The sequence below is a fragment of the Macaca mulatta genome, chromosome 2 (assembly GCF_049350105.2).
Source record: "Macaca mulatta isolate MMU2019108-1 chromosome 2, T2T-MMU8v2.0, whole genome shotgun sequence".
Classification (NCBI taxonomy): Eukaryota; Metazoa; Chordata; class Mammalia; order Primates; family Cercopithecidae; genus Macaca; species Macaca mulatta.
Window position 1 is genome coordinate 203,404,372 of NC_133407.1, and position 23,009 is coordinate 203,427,380.

Below are 23,009 nucleotides of genomic sequence, written 5' to 3' on the forward strand. Positions count from 1 at the left end.
ATGAAACGACATTGAATGAAACGTCATCATTCGAAGACCTGCTGTACTCAGTTCTAAACATTTCAGAATTAAGAGATCCACACATATTCTCTTCTATACAATGGAGTGGGTTTCTTAAAATTTCCTGGCAATATACTCTTAGCCTACATAGAAAACACTTTAGAATAGAACCACATTATAATACATTTTCATATTCTATTTACATCTTCATATTTCTCCCTCTCCTTATTAAGGTATAATCTTGTATATGTAATACTTCAGTTCCTTAACAAGGTGAACATATGATCTCATTATGTGTATTTTAATTTTTTAACTTTGTTGAGATTTGGGAATGTGGGAAGGATGGAAAGAAAGGAAGGAACTCAGCAGCTATAAAAGAAATCTGACCTTTAATTTTTTTATTGAATTTGTTTCTTGTTTTATTTTTCCTCCTTTGCACAAATGAGAGCTTCTAGTTTTACAAAGGGTACTACCAATTTTAGGATAAAAATTTGTATTTGTGGGATAACACTGAAGTTAGAGACACAATGATTTAGAGATTGTATATCAATTTTGTCAAATAAATGTGATGAAAGTAGGTGATATGCACACTCACAAACCACACACACACACGCATATGTAGTGATAAAACCACTGACACAGATTCCCAGATGACACTTAATGTACTTTCAGTTTTAAGCCATTTGTTTGCAAATGATTTAGCATACAAAAATGATTAAACACGACAAAAAATGCATTGCACATAAAGTTCAGACTACAAATGAATTAAAGTAATACTAACAGAACTATAACTTATAATGAATTCAAATAGCTTTCAGAAGGGTCATCTGTGGAATGTAAAGAGCAATCTGAATTTATTTTTCTGGTAACTGGTCACAGCAATGTTTTCTAGTCTAGTGAGTGACTGTTCATACAGTACCACATGTGTTCAACAACACACAAAGTTGGATGACAAAATCTACCTTAGTGAGACGGCAGCTATTTCCAGGGGCACCAATACTGAACGTTAGTTTTGAGTTTTTGGTTTGCTTTTGTTTACAAGGCAACGTAATGTTTAAGGAAAAAAAATCCTACCAGTCCATGTTGAGAAAACATTTCAATCCATGTAAAGACAAAAGTCAGCTGCCACCATGCCAAGCAAACTTCACAGTAGGTGACATGTTAAATCAGTAACCTCCAAAGGGACTTCTGAGAAGCTATGGGTAAAAGGCACACACAAAATGCCTCTGAGATAAGTTCACAAATGAAATGGAAAAATATATCTGTGTATATCCCAGAAGAATGGTAATTATTAGGAAACAAGAAAACTAAGTTGAAAGAATCCCCAAAGTAAAAGTAGACCAAAGAAAAAGAAATAAAGAATGAGATGTGAGATTAGGCAGAAATGGTGAGCAACAAGTAGACATACTGAGAAAAAAAGTAGCTAAAGATAGTGTGCTATTATTTCAGCAAAATTAAGTATATCAATACTGAGAAATATGACTTGAAATAGATTCAGTACCTCAAGCAGAAACATAAACAAATAACATCTGGTTTTTTCTTTTGATAACCAGTATTTTAAATACAAAAATCTAAAAATATTATCTTTGTTTAAAAGTTACACATTTATCGTTCCAATCCTCAGGGTGCACTATTTCAAACTAAACAGTAATCATTTCAATAACAAAAATGTGCTATAAATACTGTATGGAAATAAATGTCCTAGCAGATGTTAACCAGACATTAGTCTTCACTGGATTAGATTTGAAGGTGTTTACAGATAATTAAAACTTGTTTTTATAACATAACTTAGCAGCTAAGTAGTATAATGAAAAGGGGATATTCAAATTATAAGATATAAAATGTTAAAGATAGAAGAACGTGTTTATTTTTTCAGTATAAATATTGTTAAGCTCAGAGAAACAGTATGAAACCTCAGGACTCATGAAAGGCCACATTCTAGAGGTAGTGATTGACAGGTATGACAACTCCCCTACAGCGTGGTGCCTGTTGTCATGGAGTAGCATGTCACTCACAGTGATTGACAGGTATGACAACTCCCCTACAGCGTGGTGCCTGTTGTCATGGAGTAGCATGTCGCTCACAGTGATTGACAGGTATAACAATTCCCCTACAGCGTGGTGCCTGTTGTCATGGAGTAGCATGTCACTCACAGTGACTGACAGGTATGACAATTCCCCTACAGCGTGGTGCCCATTGCCATGGAGTAGCATGTCGCTCACATGGTACCACCAGAAGGCTCAAGTAGGAAGAGCCAACAGTCCATATGAGAAACCATGGAAGGCTAAAGATAGAAGCAAATATTTGGGCCACATTGAAGAACAAGTTCACCGGGTGAACTGGCATGTGGCTAGGGTACAACTTCCCACACATACCTAAATAATGAAGCAGTAAAAAAAAACAAATTTATCAGAGAAGTATTTTATTATTATTAGAGTCATGATGAGCATTATTAGAGTCATGATGAGCATTCTCCTCATTAGGAGAGTTTTATGGTTTTTTCTAGCCCTACTCTATACTTTTTAAACACAGTCTCCAATTTTGAAAATAAAAGTTTCTTATTTTTAATTCAAATCTCAATGAAAATAAAACAAAAACCAAAAATGTAGAAGTTCCTTATTTTGACCATCTATATATCATACACAACAAAAAGACTGATGAAATTCCACTAAATACAACAGCTAGATCCTTATTCCCCTTAATGCTTAAGCCCATTTCAATAAGGATTTTGTACCAAATCTGCCCTTCCCAAGACTACCTGGGCCTTCATTTTGTTATTTGCAGTGGACAATGTTAACTTCACATCCATGCTGGCTTCCTTACATCCAAGATGCACATACAGCCAGACTGATTTTTTTCCCATCAGATGTGACTGGATTTTCCAACTTCAGAACGCCTTGATGACTTCCTCTTTATCTGAAGATCACTTTAAAAAGCCTGAAGTATTTGGCTCTTCCCTAAATCTTTGGGCAGACGTAATGTCATCCTCCCATTGGCTTTCTTTGTCCAAACTACATTAGCCTTATCTCAGATCCTCAAACAAGTTATATTTCCTGCCTAAGATCTTTGTATGAGTGAGTGAATGGTCTGATGAAGATAGTTCCTTTTTGCCCACAAAGGTTTTATTGATCATGCTGATAATGAATTTATTGTTATTTTAATCCTTACTGTTATACTCAGGCTTAAATTCTCTACCCTATACACTTCAGTTGACATAATTTTAACTTCCAATATGATGCTTCTCTTTTCTATCAACACTCTCTCCCCATAGGGTTTCATCTAGATCAGGAGTCAGCAAAATTTTTGACAAAGAGCCAGACAGTAAATATTGCAGGCTTTGTGTTGCCAAGAGGCAAATTTATGGAACTTTCCTTGCTGAAAAATTTCCCTATATTTTACATTTTAGACTTATAAATGTAACACATATTTATAACTCATGAGCCATACAAAAACAGGCAGCAGACCAAATCTGGCTCATGGGCTATGATAGTTTGCCAACCCCTCACCTAGATTCATGATCTCAGGCATGATCTATAGGCTATGATTATCTAACTCACATCTCTAGCCAAGTCAACTCGTCAGTGCTTACTTGATATCTCCACTTGGATTCTAACTAGCGTCTCAATTTAAGATTTAAAAAAATGTGAAATCAATCACACATATGCACCTACCCACACCTCTGTTACTTGCAAACTGCCTCATGTCATCAAGACTTTGCCATATCACTGAAAGTGACCATAATCCCCCATGTCCCTAAATCCAAATACCTTGGTATAATTCTTGCTCAGTAAATTCAATCATCTTCAAATCAATTTCCAATCTCAACTGATTTTCTCCAACTTTATTGCTACAATCATAATCCCAACCACCATCATCCTTCATTTGGACAGGTGCAATAGTCAGCTAAATGAACCCCCTTCCTTCACTACTGTACTCTTCCACAAAAGTACACCCTCCTAAGAGCTAAGTTCATCATATCACATATCCACCATACACTTTTCAATGTAGTTAATTTATACTCACACTTTGATATAAGATCTAAATCTGGTCCCTGAGAGCACTCATGTAATATCTCTCCACGCTCTTCCTTCATGGACATTCCAGCCAAACCGGCCTTGTTTTCTTTGCAAGAAACTACCAAGCTCTCTTTTAAATTACAGAATCTTTGTATCTGCCCTTCTTTCTGTTCAGAGAACCCCAGATCTTCAAAGTACCTCCCTATCTACTATAAATAGTAGAAGACTGTTCAGTCTTCACTCAACTCTCAAATGAAATATTACCTCCTCAGAGAGAAAAACTCTCTGAAACACCTAGAGCCAGATCAGTGCCTTCCTACCTGCCAGCTTCACTCAGCCACATTATCACCTGTGATCTTCTTCATAGTAGTGCACCTTGCAGCCCTTCACACCATTGCTTTGTGTAGGTATTCGCATATCTTCTTCCTGTTTCCCTCCGCACTACAGTATAGCCAATTGTGTCTTTGCCTTCTTCACTGCTATATTCCCTAGTGCCTGGTAGGCTTTCTATAAATAGCCATTTATTGACTTATTGACTACATGTATATGCTAATCCTTTTTACTAATTTTTGTTATACTATATATTTCTCTTCTCTCTCTCTTTGCTTCCGTCTCTTCTCATGTCCCTTGATGCTCTCTACTCAATATCAACACGTACATCACTTTGTGTCTTCGGTATTTCTCTTTTCATTATATTATGATAGGTTAATTTTCCTAAGAAAACACTATTTTGACAAAAGCAAAGCATTAAAGTAAAGCAGCAAAGGATCAATTTTTTTCCCGGTAGAAGGAAACACAGTCTTTCCAAGAAGACAATTCCGCCAGGAAACAAAACAAACCAAACTATTTCCGGTAAGTCCTAGTTCCAACACTTGAAGCCAATATGTTTTCCCACTTTCAAGTATCCTTGACCGTAGAGATAAAAGGTATCCACTTAGAGATACTGACACATTACCACTGCCTAAATTTGGATTCCAGAAACACAACTTAGTATGATATCGATTAATGTGACAGTCATTTGAAAGTAGCTTTATCAACATCATCCAACAGAACAAGTGACCTTTCTAATTCGCATCTTCAGTTAAATACCTAAATCTGATGAAGAATGGGTTATGCGTTATGCTGAATTGCATTGGCTCACTATTCTAGAATGCTTTCAAATTAATTAAAAATGAGATATTCAGTAATGAGAAATATAAAAAGATAAAAACCTATTTCAATCTGTTTAAATTAGAATTTAACATTTCTTTAATACACTAGTTTGTAGTCAATTGCAAGAGTAATAAAGCAAAATTATTGAGTCTTTAATAGTGACCATTCAAAATTCATAATGAATTATTAAAAAGAAAACTAAGGTCCCTATCAACTTTCCACTTCACTTCAAACCTCAGCCAAGGTCATTACAACAGCAAGTAAGACTCTACACAATTCCCACTTCTTCTCCTCTATTCTGTTACTTCTGGAATCTTCTATTACTCCAAATTGTGTGCTTTGCTCCAGACACAGCAGCTCTCACTATCTTGTTCTTCCAATTGCCATCTTCTCTGTGTGGCCTTTCCTGACTATCCAATTAAAAATTACCCTATCAAAATTATCTGATCCCCATCCAGGGATACTTTTCAACATCTAACTTATGACACTTTGCATATTTATGCAGCTCATTGTCTGTTATCTGTCTCCCTATGTTAGAATGAGAGCTTCATGATGGCAGAGTTTTGGCCAATCTCCTTCACTCAGTAATTCCTGACCCAAAGTAAACACCTCATAAGTATTTTTTGAATATAGAAATGTATAGTCCGAATTATCAAGGAGTTTATAAATAAATAAAGACACAAACCAGCATTATAGTGCAATTTGAGAAATATCAATAGTGTGGTATAGGAGGAGGTATGTAAACTATGGAAGCAACAGTTAAATGAGAAGCAATCCAGAAAGACACACAGTGTAGGTGATATCTGAGTTAAAGGACAGAAAGTAAGAGGATAACCAGATGGAGAAAAGAGAGGAAGGTGTTAGAAACAAGCATCGGAAGTTACCATAAGAAAAACAAGTACAAAATAATCATGAGAAAAACAATTGCATCCCAACTATTATGACAAACATAATTAACTATGAAAACCCAAAACAGTTCATGCTTTGATAATGCTAAAGTTGATAAGTAGATTAAGGTGTGATATGACAATCTGTAAATCTTAGTGCTTCCTAACTTTTGAGAAAACACTTTTAGGCAAGATATGATGATTTACGGAAGAAAAGTTGCGATGGATGAGGCATGTCCCTTAAAGACAAACACTGTGAACACTGTGTACAGCGTTTATCATGGAAAGGTGCCAGGTTTTTTTTTTTTTTTAAGTCTCTTGGAATCTCAGTTGGCAACTTTGAAATTCATGTGTAATTCATGAGTTTTTTAAAAGAAGTGAAATAAGTAACACAAGTGATTCTAGAGCTTGTCTTTAGGCTGAGGTCGATATTGGCATTATAAGTTGAAGTGTTAGAAAGGAACAATAAGAATTAAGAATAAGCAGTAATTTCTGCCAACATCTGTGGCACCCAGTCACACACAAGGCAATTTGGAATCTCCTGGTTTCCAAGGTTCAGGCTCTCGTACCTTAGTTTGTACATAAAGGAATTAAGTTATTCTTAAAGCAGTTTCAGCACTTCACACTAGGAGATGGTTATGAGACAGATCACAGGATGAAGTGAAACAGGATGTGTGCCTGCTTGTAGAAGGAACCTCCTTCCTTCTGCCATTCTATTCCTACTGTTTTGGCAGGAAAGCCCTAGAAAAAATTTCATATACAGATTAATTTCAAGCAATTTACATTGTATTTTACTATTATTAGCTTGTAGAATATCTTAGCTTAGGCTGGGCATGGTGGCTCACACGTGAAATCCCAGCCCTTTGGGAGGCTGATCCCCTGAAGTCAAGAGTTTGAGACTAGCCTGGCCAACATGGTAAAACCTAGTCTCCACTAAGAATCCAAAAATTAGCCGGGTGTGGTGATGGATACCTGTAATCCTGACTACTTGAGAGGCTGAGGCAGGAGAATCATTGAGCCCGGGAGGTGGAGGCTGCAGTGAGCCAAGACTGTGCCACTGCACTCCAGCCTGGGCAACACAGCAAGACTCTGTCTCAAAAAAAAAAAAAAAGAATATCTTAGCTTATATATTTCTCACACCTGATCCTACCACTTTACTTCTTCTTTCCTGTTTATACTAATTATTTCTATTCCTCTTGACATATAGGCAGAGATAAGACTAAACTGTGACACAGACAATGGTATCTAGTAAATTTACCTGTTCTTTACGGTCAATTCCACAACAAATTTCAAGTGCAACCAAAATCTCCAAATGAAATCTTAATTCTAAATTGAGGGTTTATACAGTCTTCAAATATGTTCAACTAGAACATCAAAGCTCAATACAAATAGTTATATCACTTGGGATGGTGTTTAAAATATTTTTTCCTAGATAAATTCAGCTTCAGAGGATGGGGAAACCTTCATTAGGAGATGTACCTTAAAGAACAAATTAAGTTAAACAAATGTGAAAGAAATAATACTTTATTATGATGAATAGTAAGATTTTTTTGTTACTATTGTGAATTAATGCCATCCAAATATTGAGTGATGTAATTCAATTTAGTAAAACAAAAAAGTCTAAATTATCCACTTCTTTCCTTATAAAAATGAAATATGCTATAACTTGCATTTTTTCTATGGCAATGACCCTGATGATCAGAAAGACAGGTTAAAACATAAAAACATGTAAAATCATCTAATCTAAACTATAAAAAAGAAATCACTTTCTGCAGAAAAAATATTTTTTTAAGGAAGCACTCAAAAACAAATCTCTACTAGCAGACATACAATACACACGTCTCTTGCTATCTCCCATGCAGACTGCATTAAAAGGCTTGCTGACTACTTTTAAGAAAACAACACTCAGATGTCTGGAAATTATCTGAAATGCATGATTAATCGATACAGATAATTTTCTCAAGAAATCAAATTTTGAAGACAAGTAATTCAAAAGTGTTATTGTCTTTAACGTAAATCCACTGGTATTCTTAAACTGCTGTAATACTTCCTCTGTTTACATGAACCTCTCAAGCTGTGGGAATGCATGTAATCTCTAAGAATAGCTGGCTTCTTTTGTAGGAAAAAGCTGTTAGAAATGACTTAGGATTTCAAATGTTTGGGAGCGTATATCCATGTGGGTTTTATGTGTTGAATATTTGCATTTATAATTTTAAGACATTTAAATCAAAAACTAAAATGACCTATGTAACATAATTCTGCCATACGATAAATTAAATTCAGTTAAATTTTTCCATACAAATGATTATCTACCACAATATAAAAATATTTGCATGTCATAAAGAATGTAAAAAACACTGACTTCTATTATACAGCAGAGTTCAATTTCACTCCCACTTAGCTTGATGATATTTTCAGGTCATGCCTCTTGGAATACTCAATATTCATTGCCAAATGTCTGAGCTCACCTCTCTTGATGCAATATTCAATTATCAAATGAAAATAGTTTACCAAACAACCTCACAAAACACAAACTCTAGGTAGCATTAAGGTTTTTCAAAGTGATTATTCCTTACTGGTAGTGATCCTAAGATATTAAAACTCATAGATCACATGATCTGAGATTTTCTAATTGAAAAGCTGTAGCTGTAATTCAAAGTCGCATACTACCTTCAGCTGTCAGAAGAATTACACAATCACTTAAATTTCTGGAATGAAAGAGAAAATGAAGGGAACAATAAAAGTCACTTTGAAATGCACTGGGAAATGATTGTAAGGGACCGAATGGAGGCAAAGACAGAGAGAGAAGGCTGTTTATCTAACCTTCCTTTCTTGAATGGGTTTTCTCTGATATCTCTAGAGAAAAACTGGATGTGTAACAATGAAATACAAAATACAAGATATTATCTTAGTATCATTACTTGTAATGACTCCAAGATGGCATATTGAGAACTCGCTAAATAGGACAACAAAGTGATCTGCTTTTCCAAAATTTTGCCCCTTAAGTATTTCACGGTGAAGATCAATAAAACTGAAAATTGGAATTGCCAGATATTATCAGATTTTATTTTTTGAATGCTTAAAGCATTCCCAATAAGACTTTGGGCCACTTGCTGACCCAAAATCTGGTCATGAAGATGGAAGTTAAATTAAATTGTCCTCAAGATTTAAGTTTGCTACATTTGTAAGTGTCGCTTGCTTCTTCAAAATTTCAAACTTTCTCATATCTAGCAGCAGATTGAAATTAGGAATTTAAGCATGTAAATTCATCGTGGAAACCACATTGATTAAAATTTTCTGTGTATTCATGATAATGTTTAAAATTTTTGCCACACTTAAACCCTAAGTTAGTTACAAAAACTCTAAAATTATGCGTGTTTAAAAACTTGGGCTAACTTGCTTTTGAAAACATACTGACATATTCATTCCATTCTTCTTATAAGTATTTTTGTGTCCTTCCAAAACAGCACACCATTGTATACATCCCCAAAATAGCACTTCTTTGTTAAAGCCATTAAGACAGAAATATTTTGGGGCCAGACGCAATGGCTCATGCCTGTAATCTCAGTATTTTGGGAGGCCTAGGTTAGAGGATTGCTTGAGGATAGGAGTCCGTGACCAGCCTGGGCAACATAGCAAGACCCAGTTTTTACAAATGAAATGAAAATAAAATATAAAGTAAACTAGCTGGTCACGGTAGTGCACACCTGTGGTCACAGCCACCCGGAGGCTGAGAGGAGAGGACCGTATGAACCTGGGAGTTTGGGGTCGCGATGAGCTATGACTGCACCACTGTACTTCAGCCAGAATTACGGATTGCTGAGTTAGAAATTAGTTCTAGGTTCTGAATATAATAACTGCTGCTGGCAATCCCAAGAATCCTGAAATGCACTGGGTTTTCTGGTGCCTCCGTATAGTCCCTCTCTCTCAGGAAACACTCCCATGGTTTTTCCCGCTGTGCTATTAATTACACCCATGCTCATTATATGTCAGTTCAGTTTCATCTAGTCTCCCAAAGTCAGTGCTGAACTTAGTTGTTTGAAAAGGTGTATATTGTAATAGTTACCAAAAAGACAAAATACAGCTAGATATTTATGTTATTTATTTCCACTGTAGGTATATTTCCTTTTAAAATTCATATATATCTTTCTTTAAGGATTGGCTTCATTTTCAGATATTAAGCACTTTCTCATGCACAAACCACCGAAGCAGGATAGACACAGACAGAGTCCACATCAGGGAATGTTACATTCAGGATAAGTACCTATTATTCTGTAACTCAGAAGTGGGAAAATGGATGTCCTCAAGCAGATGCTTTTCTTGACAGATACAAAACATTGACAAGGATCATTAACTTACTTCCAACCCACCATTCATCCCTTTTCTCTTATTTTGACCCTAAGGGCCCCAGAGGGATAATAGCCCTACATTCTTATTTAGAATTCGGACTTCAGACGGCATTTCTTATATCATTGTTTATAAGCAGTGGTTGCACACAGTTGAGATAATACTATGATATTAATCTACAGTCCTTGTTAAATCGATTTTTGTCTTCCATTTTTTTAACTTAGCTACAATTTCTCACGTGGTTTCTCTAAGAAGGAACATTAGGATTTCCCAGTGACTTAAACATTTAGAACACAGTCTATTCATAAATATGAAGAGCTTGTGTAGAAAATATAATTTACTTATACCATTATGCTTAAGAAATTATGTGAAATCATGTGAAAATAATCTTATAACATTTGCATGCATGTTTGCTGCAAGAGTCACACTTCATTGATACTTAATCATAATCTTGGACATTGTGAGTCCCAATAACCAATATTTAATGCAAGATTTTAAACTTCATAGAGAGAAAACCTTATTTATAAATTTTAATGTATTCTTTTCTTGACAATAATAAGGAGCTATGAGATTTGCATTTAAAAATACTTAGTAATAAAAACTTTAATTTTTTAAAACTTTTATTTTTAAAATCTGCTTAATTGCATAAAAGTTAAAAGGTAATATTTAATATTTAATGAGGCTTATTGATCTAAATGACGATATGCAGCTTGGGTTATACTTGCAATTATAAGATTTGCTCATTACACCTAAGCAATCTCCTTCACTCATTCTAGCTACCACAAGGGAAGCAAAGTTCCCTGAATCATAGTATCAAAGCATTCCATTATGTTTTCTATTAAGTTGTTTTGCTTTTTGAATCATAGTCTATTTTAATTTATCCTTTAGAAAGAAAACAAATTACTTAACTTGCATTTACCACTAGAAGCTTCACTACAGCTAGGCTTGGAATTGATTTCAGGCCATTTTTTTTAATAAATGATGGTCCCCAATGAAGGATAGAATATTTGATCAATCAATATTGAGGAAATAAAAGTGTTCGGGTAAATAAGAGAGAAGAAACCTATTTTTCTCAAATATTTTAAATATCTAATAACCTATTCCTCATCTAAAACAAGCCAATTACTGGAAATGATGGTCAGAGGAAGGTTTCAGCAGCCCTGTGTAATACGACGTGTCATGTAGGATCACTATTACAGAGAACAGTTGTCATGCTGCATTTTAGTAACTCTACATATTGCCAGAGAAATAAACAACTCTTCTAACCACAGAAATCCAACGTAGCTACTGTCTACATATTCTTGGTTTAGACGTTTGGTGAAGAAACTACTATGTGTATTAAATATATTTTACATTAGTTTTATCACAAAAAAGAAAAATGAGAATTCTATTGGATGCTAATATAAATTCTGAATGGCATGAAAGAAAAATTAAAATCAAAGCTGATCTTAATTAACAAAATGTATTTTCTGCTTACATGTATATACAACTATTCATATACAAAGGCACACACGTATTTGTGGTTTTGAAAAGTAACTATTTAATTTCAAAAATTTATTGAACAATATTACATATGGCAAGAAAACTGCTCTTTTTGAAGGATCTTTTAAAAAGTGTTAAACTTTCTTAGATACTTTGAACTAGCAAAGCTCAACTTCATCACAATTATATGATACCACTGCACACACTCAATTTTATCTGGAGTAATATACCTATCCCTTGAAATAAACTCTGAACTTCCTGCTCAGAGATTTCATTTCAAGCCTTGAAAATGCAGAAAAAAATGCCAAATATACTTGCCCCAAAAGGAAAAGAAAATTTCAGGGGTGTCAGGGACATTTTATCACATAAAATATGGAATTGAAATTTGTATCTGAGCAGGCAACACACCTCCAAAAACAATACAATAGTTACCACAAAATACATGAACAAATACTAGATTTGGCACAAACCACTCCATGCAGCTATTGATCAAATCACTATTGAAAGCCTTATTTCAAAATCTATGGCCCTTTTCCGCTCTCCAAGAGACATTTCAGGATGCCACAACCTTGCAGTTCCACTCTATCATTAACTTCCTCTAAATACACTTGGCAGAAGAATGAGAAACATCACATTTTTCATTTAATTTCTAAAGAACGTCACATCCTTTAAGAAAAGGTTCTTGAAATTTTACAATGTAAAACATAAAAACCCTAAAGAAAAGGAACAAACATCGAAAACTTGTCTTCCAAATCACAAAATCTTTATATGCTACGTGTTCTTGTAAAATACCACACACACAAACTCATACTCATACCCACCCACCCAAAACACACACACACATATATATAGCCTCATAATATATCACACACATATATATAGCATCAATTACAACCGAGAAAAGCCAGTTTCAGAACGGTGGCTTCAAATTGGATGCATTTACTCACACCTAATTCTAGTTCAGTTTAACTGGTGCAGAGGCATTACAATACCTTGTAACAAACACCTGCGGGAAGATTACAGCAAATTGCTTAAACGTCAAACCAAAGATTCACATAATTTCATCATACAGTGAAATTCGCATCCAGCTCTCAAAGAATTAGAACATCCTTGCACTTACCTTGGCCTTGTCCATTCCCCTGATGACCCCAAAAGACCACAGTCGCCATCAACAGCCCCGGAGCCCATGTCCACATCCTTCTCGTGACACTTTCATGTCTTCTGGCCATTGCATCTTCAACTCTGCGTATTGAGCGGGTGGATGTGAAAGTACAATAAATTACATTCTTAGAGAAATACATTACAGCTCAAATCCCGTATCTAATATGCATTGTGCATTTCCGAATTATCTTGCTAACAAGGAGGTACATTTGCTTCCCTTTGGATTGTCATATTGATGATTAATATGAAAGCTCATTCATCTTTAACCTTTATTCTAAGCATTCATCTGAATTACATTTTTAATATCATTTTCCAAAACAGGCCATGTAACCCATGAAAGTTAAAAAGTGCTCCCAATATATACATTGGAGTTCAGCCAAGCAAAAAAATTGTGTATGGACACTACTTAAGTATAACTTAATACTTAGGCAAATTAATGAATGTAATATACCATGTAGTCTCTACATATATACAAAAGGACTTTTCAACACATTTATGTAAGTTTAGCATAAATACCCTTGAAAATAATCTCAAGGGTTAAGTGGTATTCTAATTATGTCGGTAATTTTAACTGAATAAAGAGATTCATCATGTGCAAAAACTAATCTTGTTTACTTAAAATTGAGAGTAAAATTAATTATAGAAGTTACAAAACACTTGTAATTTTGATTTCAGATACATAACCCACAGGAACTTTCATATATTCAAATATTATACATATATATGACAATGTATATTTGAATGTTCATTTTGAAACTGCTTTTCATATTGATACATGAAAATACTTAAATGTCCACCAAAGCATTTATTTATTCATACATCTGAATGATACACAATAGCTCAAAAGAATAAACTTGAGTTGCATGTACTAATATGGATAAGTGTCAAAAATAAATAGTGAAGCAAAACTAGCAAATTAAATAACGATAAGTCTAAAACTATACCTTCCATATGTAAACATGTACAATAGTTAAAACTATACATTTTATGTTGCATAAATAGATAACACAGTATAATAATGCATAAGAATGATAAACACCTTCAAGACCAAAGTTAGGAAATTACAAGACTATAATTTAAATGGTTAGCAGGTGGAATTTTAAATCAGAGGTTACTCCTAAATCCCAATTTTTCCACAGTTGACAACATATGGAGTTAAGAAAAGTAAACTTAATGATTTCCAGAATGAACCCTTTATTCAAAATGCGACATAATTACAATTCTAATAAATTTGCAAGGGAATCCAGCCAGCCACAAGTTTTCTTTCTCCCTTTCTCCTACATCAGAAAAGGGGAGGATTTAATTACCGACTTTGCATTACTTAATTTCAGACTCATAGTATCGGAGCTAAAGAGAAATTTAAGAAACACCTAACTCAACCTCCCCATTTTAAATGACCAAATGAGTTGAGAAGGTTACAATGACATTTCTGAGTTAATATGTAAAAACAGAATTTTGATGACAATGACAGGTTAAGTACTAATAAACACTCCATGAAAAGTTACTGTAATCCAAGTTATTTTACTATGCTAAATGCCTTACATTCTTTACCCAATATAGTTTTCACAGAAATCCTATGAACAAAGCACTTTCAAAATTTACCACTTCACAGCTAAGAAAAACAAGGCTTAGAGAAATGCTACAGGATCCCGTAGTTGTGAGGTTAGTAGGTACTGTTGTGGAGACTGAGGCAAAACAGGACGATTTCAAAGCCTATGCTCTGAACAAGTAAACACTAAGCAGGAATTTAGTTCTAGATCTCCCAATTGTAGTCCAATAATCAGCCAAAAAATGATGCTGAGAAGAGGGAAAAAAAAGACGTCTTGTGTACGGAGCCTCATGTATTTGATCCCAAATAAACATCTTCAAATTGAAATCATTAGAGCATAAGGCAATAGAATTACTAGCTTGTTTCTAAAATCATCAACCTTTCCCAAGTTGAACACAGAAGTGTATTTTATCATACCTATATATATGTATAACATGTGTTTACATAAGTATTCCTGTGGTTTATGTATCTGGATTTGGAATTTTGAGTGTTTTGTGATTATTTATTTATTTATGTATGTTTAAAGTCTCCCTCTGTCGCTCTGGCTGGAGTGCAGTGGCGTGATCACAGCTCACTGCAGACTCCAACTCTTAGGCCCAAGCGATACTTTTGCCTCGGCCTCTCAAGTAGCTTGGACTACAGGCACACACCACCACACCGGGCTAATTTTTTATAGAGATGGGATCCCACTGTGTTGCCTGGCTGGTCTCAAACTCCTAAGGTCAAGGGATCCTCCCACCTAGACTTCCGAAAACAATGAGATTATAGGTGTGAGCCACCTTGTGTTTCTGATTTCTTCAATTAATTTTACTCATAAATTTAATTACACATTAATTTTGTGTACATAATGAATCTCTTTTGAGGTTTAAATGACTGATATAATTAGAGTACCACTTAACTCAAAACTTGGAATGTTTTGTGAATGAATTGGGGTATCCAGGGCAAATCTCAACCGCCACACCAACACACATTTGAATTATTAATAATTTTACATCGAAGAAAAAATGACGAATGTTACAAAAGAACAACAGTGGTGCCGGATTAACTGATTAGTGGACAGTGTGTAAGATGGGAAGTTGTTGCCAAAAACCAACGTTAGTGATACATGTGGATGTGCACGTAGTGTGTGTGTACACACATTCTTTTTATTTTGCTTTGTTTTGAGACAGAGTCTTTCTCTGTCACCCAGTCTAGAGTGCAGTGGTGCAATCTCTGCTCACTGCAACTTCCGCTTCCTGGGTTCAAGCAATTCTCCTGCCTCAGCCTCCCAAGTAACTGAGATTACAGGCACGCACCACTATGCCTGGCTAATTTTTGTATTTTTAGTAGACAGTGTTTCACCATGGTGGCCATGCTGGTCTTGAACTCCTGACCTCAGGTGATCCGCCCGCCTCAGCCTCCCAAAGTGCTAACATTGTAGGCATGAGCCACCGTGCTCGGCCTATAACACATTCTTTTAACTACTACTTGCAGAGCTTTGTTCCCTTATAATTATAGTGGAAATATTTTTACTTAGTATCAAAATATCCAGATCCACCCATCAAATTATAAATAATCCTTCAGTAAATTACTTTTGCATATTTATTTTTATGTAATATTTCCTTAACTTCTTCTCATCTACATTCAGTAGTCATTGTAAAGGCATAATTTTTACTATTTTATCTAGAACTGAGGCAGTATTTGAAAAAAATCTCAAAACACTCTTCAGGAAGTATTGGCATATAAAACACCAGTGCCAACATATATTTTAGCAGCATTTTAAAGGACAGATGGCTTTCAAAATATTATTATAATTTAAAAAAATGTAACCTTCCTCTCTGAGTTGACGTTTATGGAAAACTAATATTTCATAAATGCCAAGTTACTATGATGTATTATCTAAATGCTGTCCCTGCCATTCTATAAATATAAAAACCATAACCTCCTAACTAACTTTGGTATTAGTCAACAATTGTGCTGATGAAAAGTAAAATCAATTCATTTAAAACAATTTTTCCATGAAAGAAAAAACAAGTAACTTATAAGAAGCACGGTAGATGAACCAATAAATAAAGTAACATTAACCACAAAGACATGCCATGGACTTCTCTAATCTTGTTTTGGAACACCCTTTTCATGCATATGAGAATAAAAATTAAATACTAAATACCTACTTTATGTATGTACTTTCACTTGTATCTATTGCTCTTTAAAGATTAAAATAACTCCTAAAGCCTGGATAGTTGAGCCCATTGTGCTCTTCTGCCCATAAAATAGATTGGCTATGCAGCGAACAGCGAGGTAAAACTTAGGCTTTCAGATTGGCTATGACTATGGAAACAGACTTCCATTCAATAGTGTTCATCTTGCTCTTTCAAATGTTTAAGGTCACAAGACAAAAGAGAACAGACTTTAAGAATGTTCACGTAAAGCTAGAGGCATCACGCTACCTGACTTCAAACTATACTACAAGGCTACAGTAACCAAAACAGCATGGTACTGGTACCAAAACAGAGATATAGACCAATGGAACAGAACAGAGTCCTCAGAGATAATACCACATATCTACAGCCATCTGATCTTTGACAAACCTGAGAGAAACAAGAAATAGGGAAAGGATTCCCTATTTAATAAATGGTGCTGGGAAAATTGGCTAGCCATAAGTAGAAAGCTGAAACTGGATCCTTTCCTTACTCCTTATATGAAAATTAATTCAAGATGGATTAGAGACTTAAATGTTAGACCTAATACCATAAAAATCCTAGAGGAAAACCTAGGTAGTACCATTCAGGACATAGGCATGGGCAAAGACTTCATGTCTAAAACACCAAAAGCAACAGCAGCAAAAGCCAAAATTGACAAATGGGATCTAATTAAACTAAAGAGCTTCTGCACAGCAAAAGAAACTACCATCAGAGTGAACAGGCAACCTACAGAATGGGAGAAAATTTTTGCAATCTACTCATCTGACAAAGGGCTAATATCCAGAACCTACAAAGAACTCAAACAAATTTACAAGAAAAAAACAAACAACCCCATCAAAAAGTGGGCAAAGGATATGAACAGACATTTCTCAAAAGAAGACATTCATACAGCCAACAGACACATGAAAAAATGCTCATCATCACTGGCCATCAGAGAAATGCAAATCAAAACCACAATGAGATACCATCTCACACCAGTTAGAATGGCGATCATTAAAAAGTCAGGAAACAACAGGTGTTGGAGAGGATGTGGAGAAATAGGAACACTTTTACACTGTTGGTGGGATTGTAAACTAGTTGAACCATTATGGAAAACAGTATGGCGATTCCTCAAGGATCTAGAACTAGATGTACCATATGACCCAGCCATCCCATTACTGGAGATATACCCAAAGGATTATAAATTATGCTGCTATAAAGACACATGCACACGTATGTTTATTGCAGCACTATTCACAATAGCAAAGACTTGGAATCAACCCAAATGTCCATCAGTGACAGATTGGATTAAGAAAATGTGGCACATATACACCATGGAATACTATGCAGCCATCAAAAAGGATGAGTTTGTGTCCTTTGTAGGGACATGGATGCAGCTGGAAACCATCATTCTTAGCAAACTATCACAAGAACAGAAAACCAAACACCGCATGTTCTCACTCATAGGTGGGAACTGAACAATGAGATCACTTGGACTCGGGAAGGGGAACATCACACACCGGGGCCTATCATGGGGAGGGGGCCGGGGGGAGGGATTGCATTGGGAGTTATACCTGATGTAAATGACGAGTTGATGGGTGCAGCACAGCAACATGGCACAAGTATACATATGTAACAAACCTGCACGTTATGCACATGTACCCTACAACTTAAAGTATAATAATAATAAATAAATTAAAAAAAAAAAAAAAAAGAATGTTCACGTATTACTTCTTGTCTTACCCAACAGCTACATTAGCTTGATTAGGCAAGCGTTTTGGAGTAAACAGTGCTGTGAAATGTGTTGTGGAGTCCAGAGGCTCCACAGCCTATCTCCAGATAGTTGTTCTGTCCGACAGAGCCTAGAGAAATACCACCACAGTTTGAGAGATGCATTACATCTACAGGTACCAACTAGGAAGCACAGTCCTGAATTCAGTGGCTTTAGAACACATTATAAGAGCAAATCGAAGCTTCCAGGTATTAGAACCACTTCAATTACAGAGCATCTCTGGGTTCGATCTGTGGCCAGCATCAGAAATCTGTCTGCCCTCCTGGAATGGTTCCACTCCTCATGTGGATCTTCTAGTTTTATTCTTCCCCAGCCAGTCAATTTGACCAACAAGCCTAGGTATATTATGTATGTATAAAGTTGGTTCTTAAATAAAGTCCATTTCTATATCTAGGTAAGTAATGCCTTCAGACTTGCTATTTCATCGTTATCTAGAAAGAGTGACTCTAGTTAGCTTCTAGTGTCAGTTTTTCTAGCAGCTTCTTTAAAAAAAAATTCCTCTCTGGAACAAAGCTTCTTGCAAGTGTTGCTGTTGGCAATAGTCCTCTTTACTGAAATGCTTGTCCAGCGAAACTTGGGCTGTGCCAGTGAGCCTGCAGGTTGATGGTCCTTTTGTTCAACTTCTCCATTCTAAAGCAACCTCTCTGATCACCCTTTTAAAACTAAAGACCAAAGAATCAAATGAGATCAGGAAGTGACCACAGCTCACAGGTCATCAATTCCTGTTCTTAGCATATTACAGCACACAATCTAAGCCAGAAAAACACAGCAGAGCCCATTACAGCTCTTGAGTTCCAGTTATTAACATTGATTTTTTTCAATGGAAAATTTTCATTAGAAGCCATCACATGACTTACATTCAGTAATAACTTAGATTAAGATATATACTGGAGCCTTTGTCCTTAGACTAGGTGCCACTGAGTCACTATTAAAAGGAGTCTTTTTGACCTTAGTAAATTCTCACAGGTAGGGCTTATCTCAGTCTGAACTGTACCTGGGCTTTAATAGTGATGTCCAAAGTCCTGTGTAATTCAAATCAATATTGTAATGTATATAAATTGTATATATAGATATAATACACGTATGTATTTACAATTTATTTTATTTTTTTAATAAGATAAAACTTAGAGGCTAAAATATGACTCTAGGCCATCATGCTTTAGAATGAAGAGCACAGACATGGGTTGGAAATATAAATTTTGACCCCATTTAATTTCTGTGACAAATTAATGTCTTCAAGGTTCAAATGAAAACAGCTCTAAGATTCCTGAAAACCCTAACGTAGTAAAATTCCACAATGCTGTTAGTTCAGAGAAATCATTTGCCAATTTGCCCCACAAGAACCAGACATCTTTAAATGGTAACATAACATGCACATCTTTCCCAAAGTGTAGTGCATAAACGTTCTGCTTCTGAAAACACAGGATGCCTCTAAAACGTACTGTCACGGGTATTAGTAAGGAAATGTTGTATCAAAACTTCTGCAGATGTGGCCCTGAAATACACATTGCAGTAAATCCTCCAGGCCTCTCAAGTTAGGAATAACTGGTTTATAAAATTGTACTTACTTAAAAATTATAGATAAACAGATTTCAGAGTAACCCAGTTTTTCTGATCTGAATGAAACAAGGCTCTATATTCAGACTGACTTTTCAGTGAAAAACAACTTAATGACAAATCATCTATGTCTAAGTGTTACAGGAAGTCAGGGACCCTGAACAGGGGACCGGCTGAAGCCGTGACAGAAGAACATAAATTGTGAAGATTTCATGGGCATTTATTAGTCCCCAAATTAATTCTTTTATAATTTCTTATGCCTGTCTTTACTGCAATCTCTGAACATAAATTCTGAAGATTTCATGGACACTTATCACTTCCCCAGTCAATACCCTTGTGACTTCCTATGCCTGTCTTTAATCTCTTAATCCCGTCATCTTCTTTGTAAACTGAGGAGAATATATGTCGCCTCAGGACCCTGTGATGATTGCATTAACTGCACAAATTGTTTGTAGAGCATGGTCACTCTATTCAGGGCGGTGGAAAAATACTGTCCTTGGTTTCCTGAAAAAGGAACTGTATATGTAAATGTATGGGATCTTGTTGCAACATTACGGGAACTGGTCTCAACAGGGAATTATGTTCCTGTCACTGTTTGGGATGCTTGGGCCTTGGTGCGTGCCATCCTAATACCTCCTCAACTTTTCTCTCCCGCAAGGCCTTCGTTATCTGATCAGCCTCTCCATTCAGCTGCTCCTCCCCCACCTAATGATACTGAAAATTCAATGTCTAACTCTGGTAAATTTGACTTAACGTTACCCCCTACTTATCTTACTTTTTTTCACGAAGAGAAGAGCCAGTACTTGAAACTCCTGCTGCTGCGACTCACAGTCCAGGACCATAGATACGTTAATTTTTCCCTCTTCAAAGCTTTGCAGCATTTGCCTCTGGGTGTCACCTAATGGCTCCGGGACCAAACTAAAATTTACCTGTAATGCTGCAAGCCCTCCTCCTTCCACTTCAGCCCCTCATCCTCCTGTCATTTCGGTTCCTCAACTGGTCACACTGCCGTCCACTCAGCCTGCTTCTCTGTATCCTTCTCCACACACGAACGCCAGTAATCACCAGTATACTTGTGCTTCTTCTACTCCTTCAATTCTCCTTTCTCACACCCTCAACCAGTCTGCGTCGGTATGCGCCACTCAATCTTACTTTTTAAAAAGAATTTAAGGATGCTTGTACTTAGTATGGCCCTACTTCTCCTTACGTTAAAATGTTATTACAAACTTTTTGTACTGAGGTCACTTTGCTTCATTTAGACTGAGGCCTTTTTGCAAAAGCTGCTCTGACCCCATCTCAGCATTTACAATTTCGTACCTGATGGTCAGAAGAGGCTCGTTTGCAAGCTCAGCTAAATCGGACTAACGGCATTCTAGTTACTCAGGCTTAGCTCACAGGTTCCCACAGTTTCTCTGATACTTACGTGCCCCAGGCCAAGCTCCTGTTTCTTTTACTACTGTTAAACAAGCTCAATTGCTTTTACTACCTAAAATCATTTTAAACAAAGGAGATAAGACACGTGGCCCTGGGATGGGCCCTGGAGGTGAAAAGGTCGCTTCTTGGATTAATGTGATTTCTAAACAAATGGGCCACCTGCACCGTATACATTCAAGGAAAAAAGTTTTGAGGGCCTAGTAGATCCTTAGGCTGAAATTTATATTCCACATAACTCTTATGGTGCTCCCAGTCAGCGTATGATGGAAAACATGGGGTTTGTTTCCGGGCCTGGTCTCGGTCCAAAGCATGAAGTGATTACTAAGCCCCTTCTAGTTACTATAAAAGAAAACAGGGCAGGTTTGGGTTATCCTTTTTAGTGTGGCCGCTGCCATGCCTCCTGATCCTCTCCCTTTACAATGGAGATCTGACACACCTGTCTGGGTTCAGCAGTGGCCGCTTTCTAAAGAAAAACTGGAGGCTTTAACTCAATTGGTTTCTGAACAGTTACAACTTTAAAATGTGGAACCCTCTCTTTCCCCCTGGAATTCTCCCGTATTTCTAGTAAAAAAGAAATCAGGCAAGTGGCGGATGGTAACCGATTTAAGGGCCATTAACGGTGTAATTAAACCTATAGGAGCCGTCCAACCTGGCATGCCTGCCCCTGCTTTAATACCTAAAAATTGGCCTCTCATAGTTTTTTATCTTAAAGACTCTTTTTTCATATTGCTTTACATAAATCAGATTATGAAATATTTGCTTTTACTGCACCATCTATCAATAATCAGAAGCCTGCAGCTTGTTGTAATTCCTTTAAATCAGCTCGAAGTTCAAGCTGCCTTTCAACATTCAGTACTGTGGCAAATTCACTTGGTTGATTTTATTGGTGTTACTGACAATCATTATCCAAAAAACAAATTGTTTGATTTTATAAAAATGTCGTCTTGGGTGGTCCCTCGATTAACCAAAGATCAGCCCATTCCTGAGGCTGTTACACTTTTCACCGATGGCTCCAGCAATGGAAATGGTGGCTATGCAGGTCCTACAGACAAGCTTATTTCTACCTCTTCTACTTCTGCTCCAAAGACAGAGCTAATTGCTGTGATTACTGCCTTACAGGATTTCCCCAAACCTTTAAATATTATCTCTGATTCTACTTAATGTGGGAAAGAGGATATGCTTGTGTTTCACCAGGAGATCATCCAAAGAAAACCACAGAGGAAGACATCTGTGTCAGAGACTGCCTCAGACGTGGTGAGATCTGTGTCAGAGACTGCCTCAGACGTGGTGAGATCTGTGTCAGAGACTGCCTCAGACGTGGTCAGATCTGTGCCAGAGACTGTCCTCAGACGTGATGAGATCTGTGCCAGAGACTGCCCTCAGACGTGGTGAGATCTGTGCCAGAGACTGCCTCAGACGTGGTGAGATCTGTGCCAGAGACTGCCCTCAGACGTGGTGAGATCTGTGTCA

At 36.3% G+C, this 23,009-nt stretch overlaps 1 long non-coding RNA gene across 1 annotated transcript in view; it reads right to left on the minus strand.

The window, feature by feature from the left end:
- Positions 1–23,009, minus strand: part of LOC144339555 (uncharacterized) — a 168,812-nt gene that overhangs the window by 113,114 nt on the left and 32,689 nt on the right. Inside the window, exon 2 of the long non-coding RNA XR_013414606.1 lies at positions 13,005–13,126. This is a non-coding gene — a long non-coding RNA (uncharacterized LOC144339555). The remainder of the gene's footprint in view (positions 1–13,004; positions 13,127–23,009) is intronic.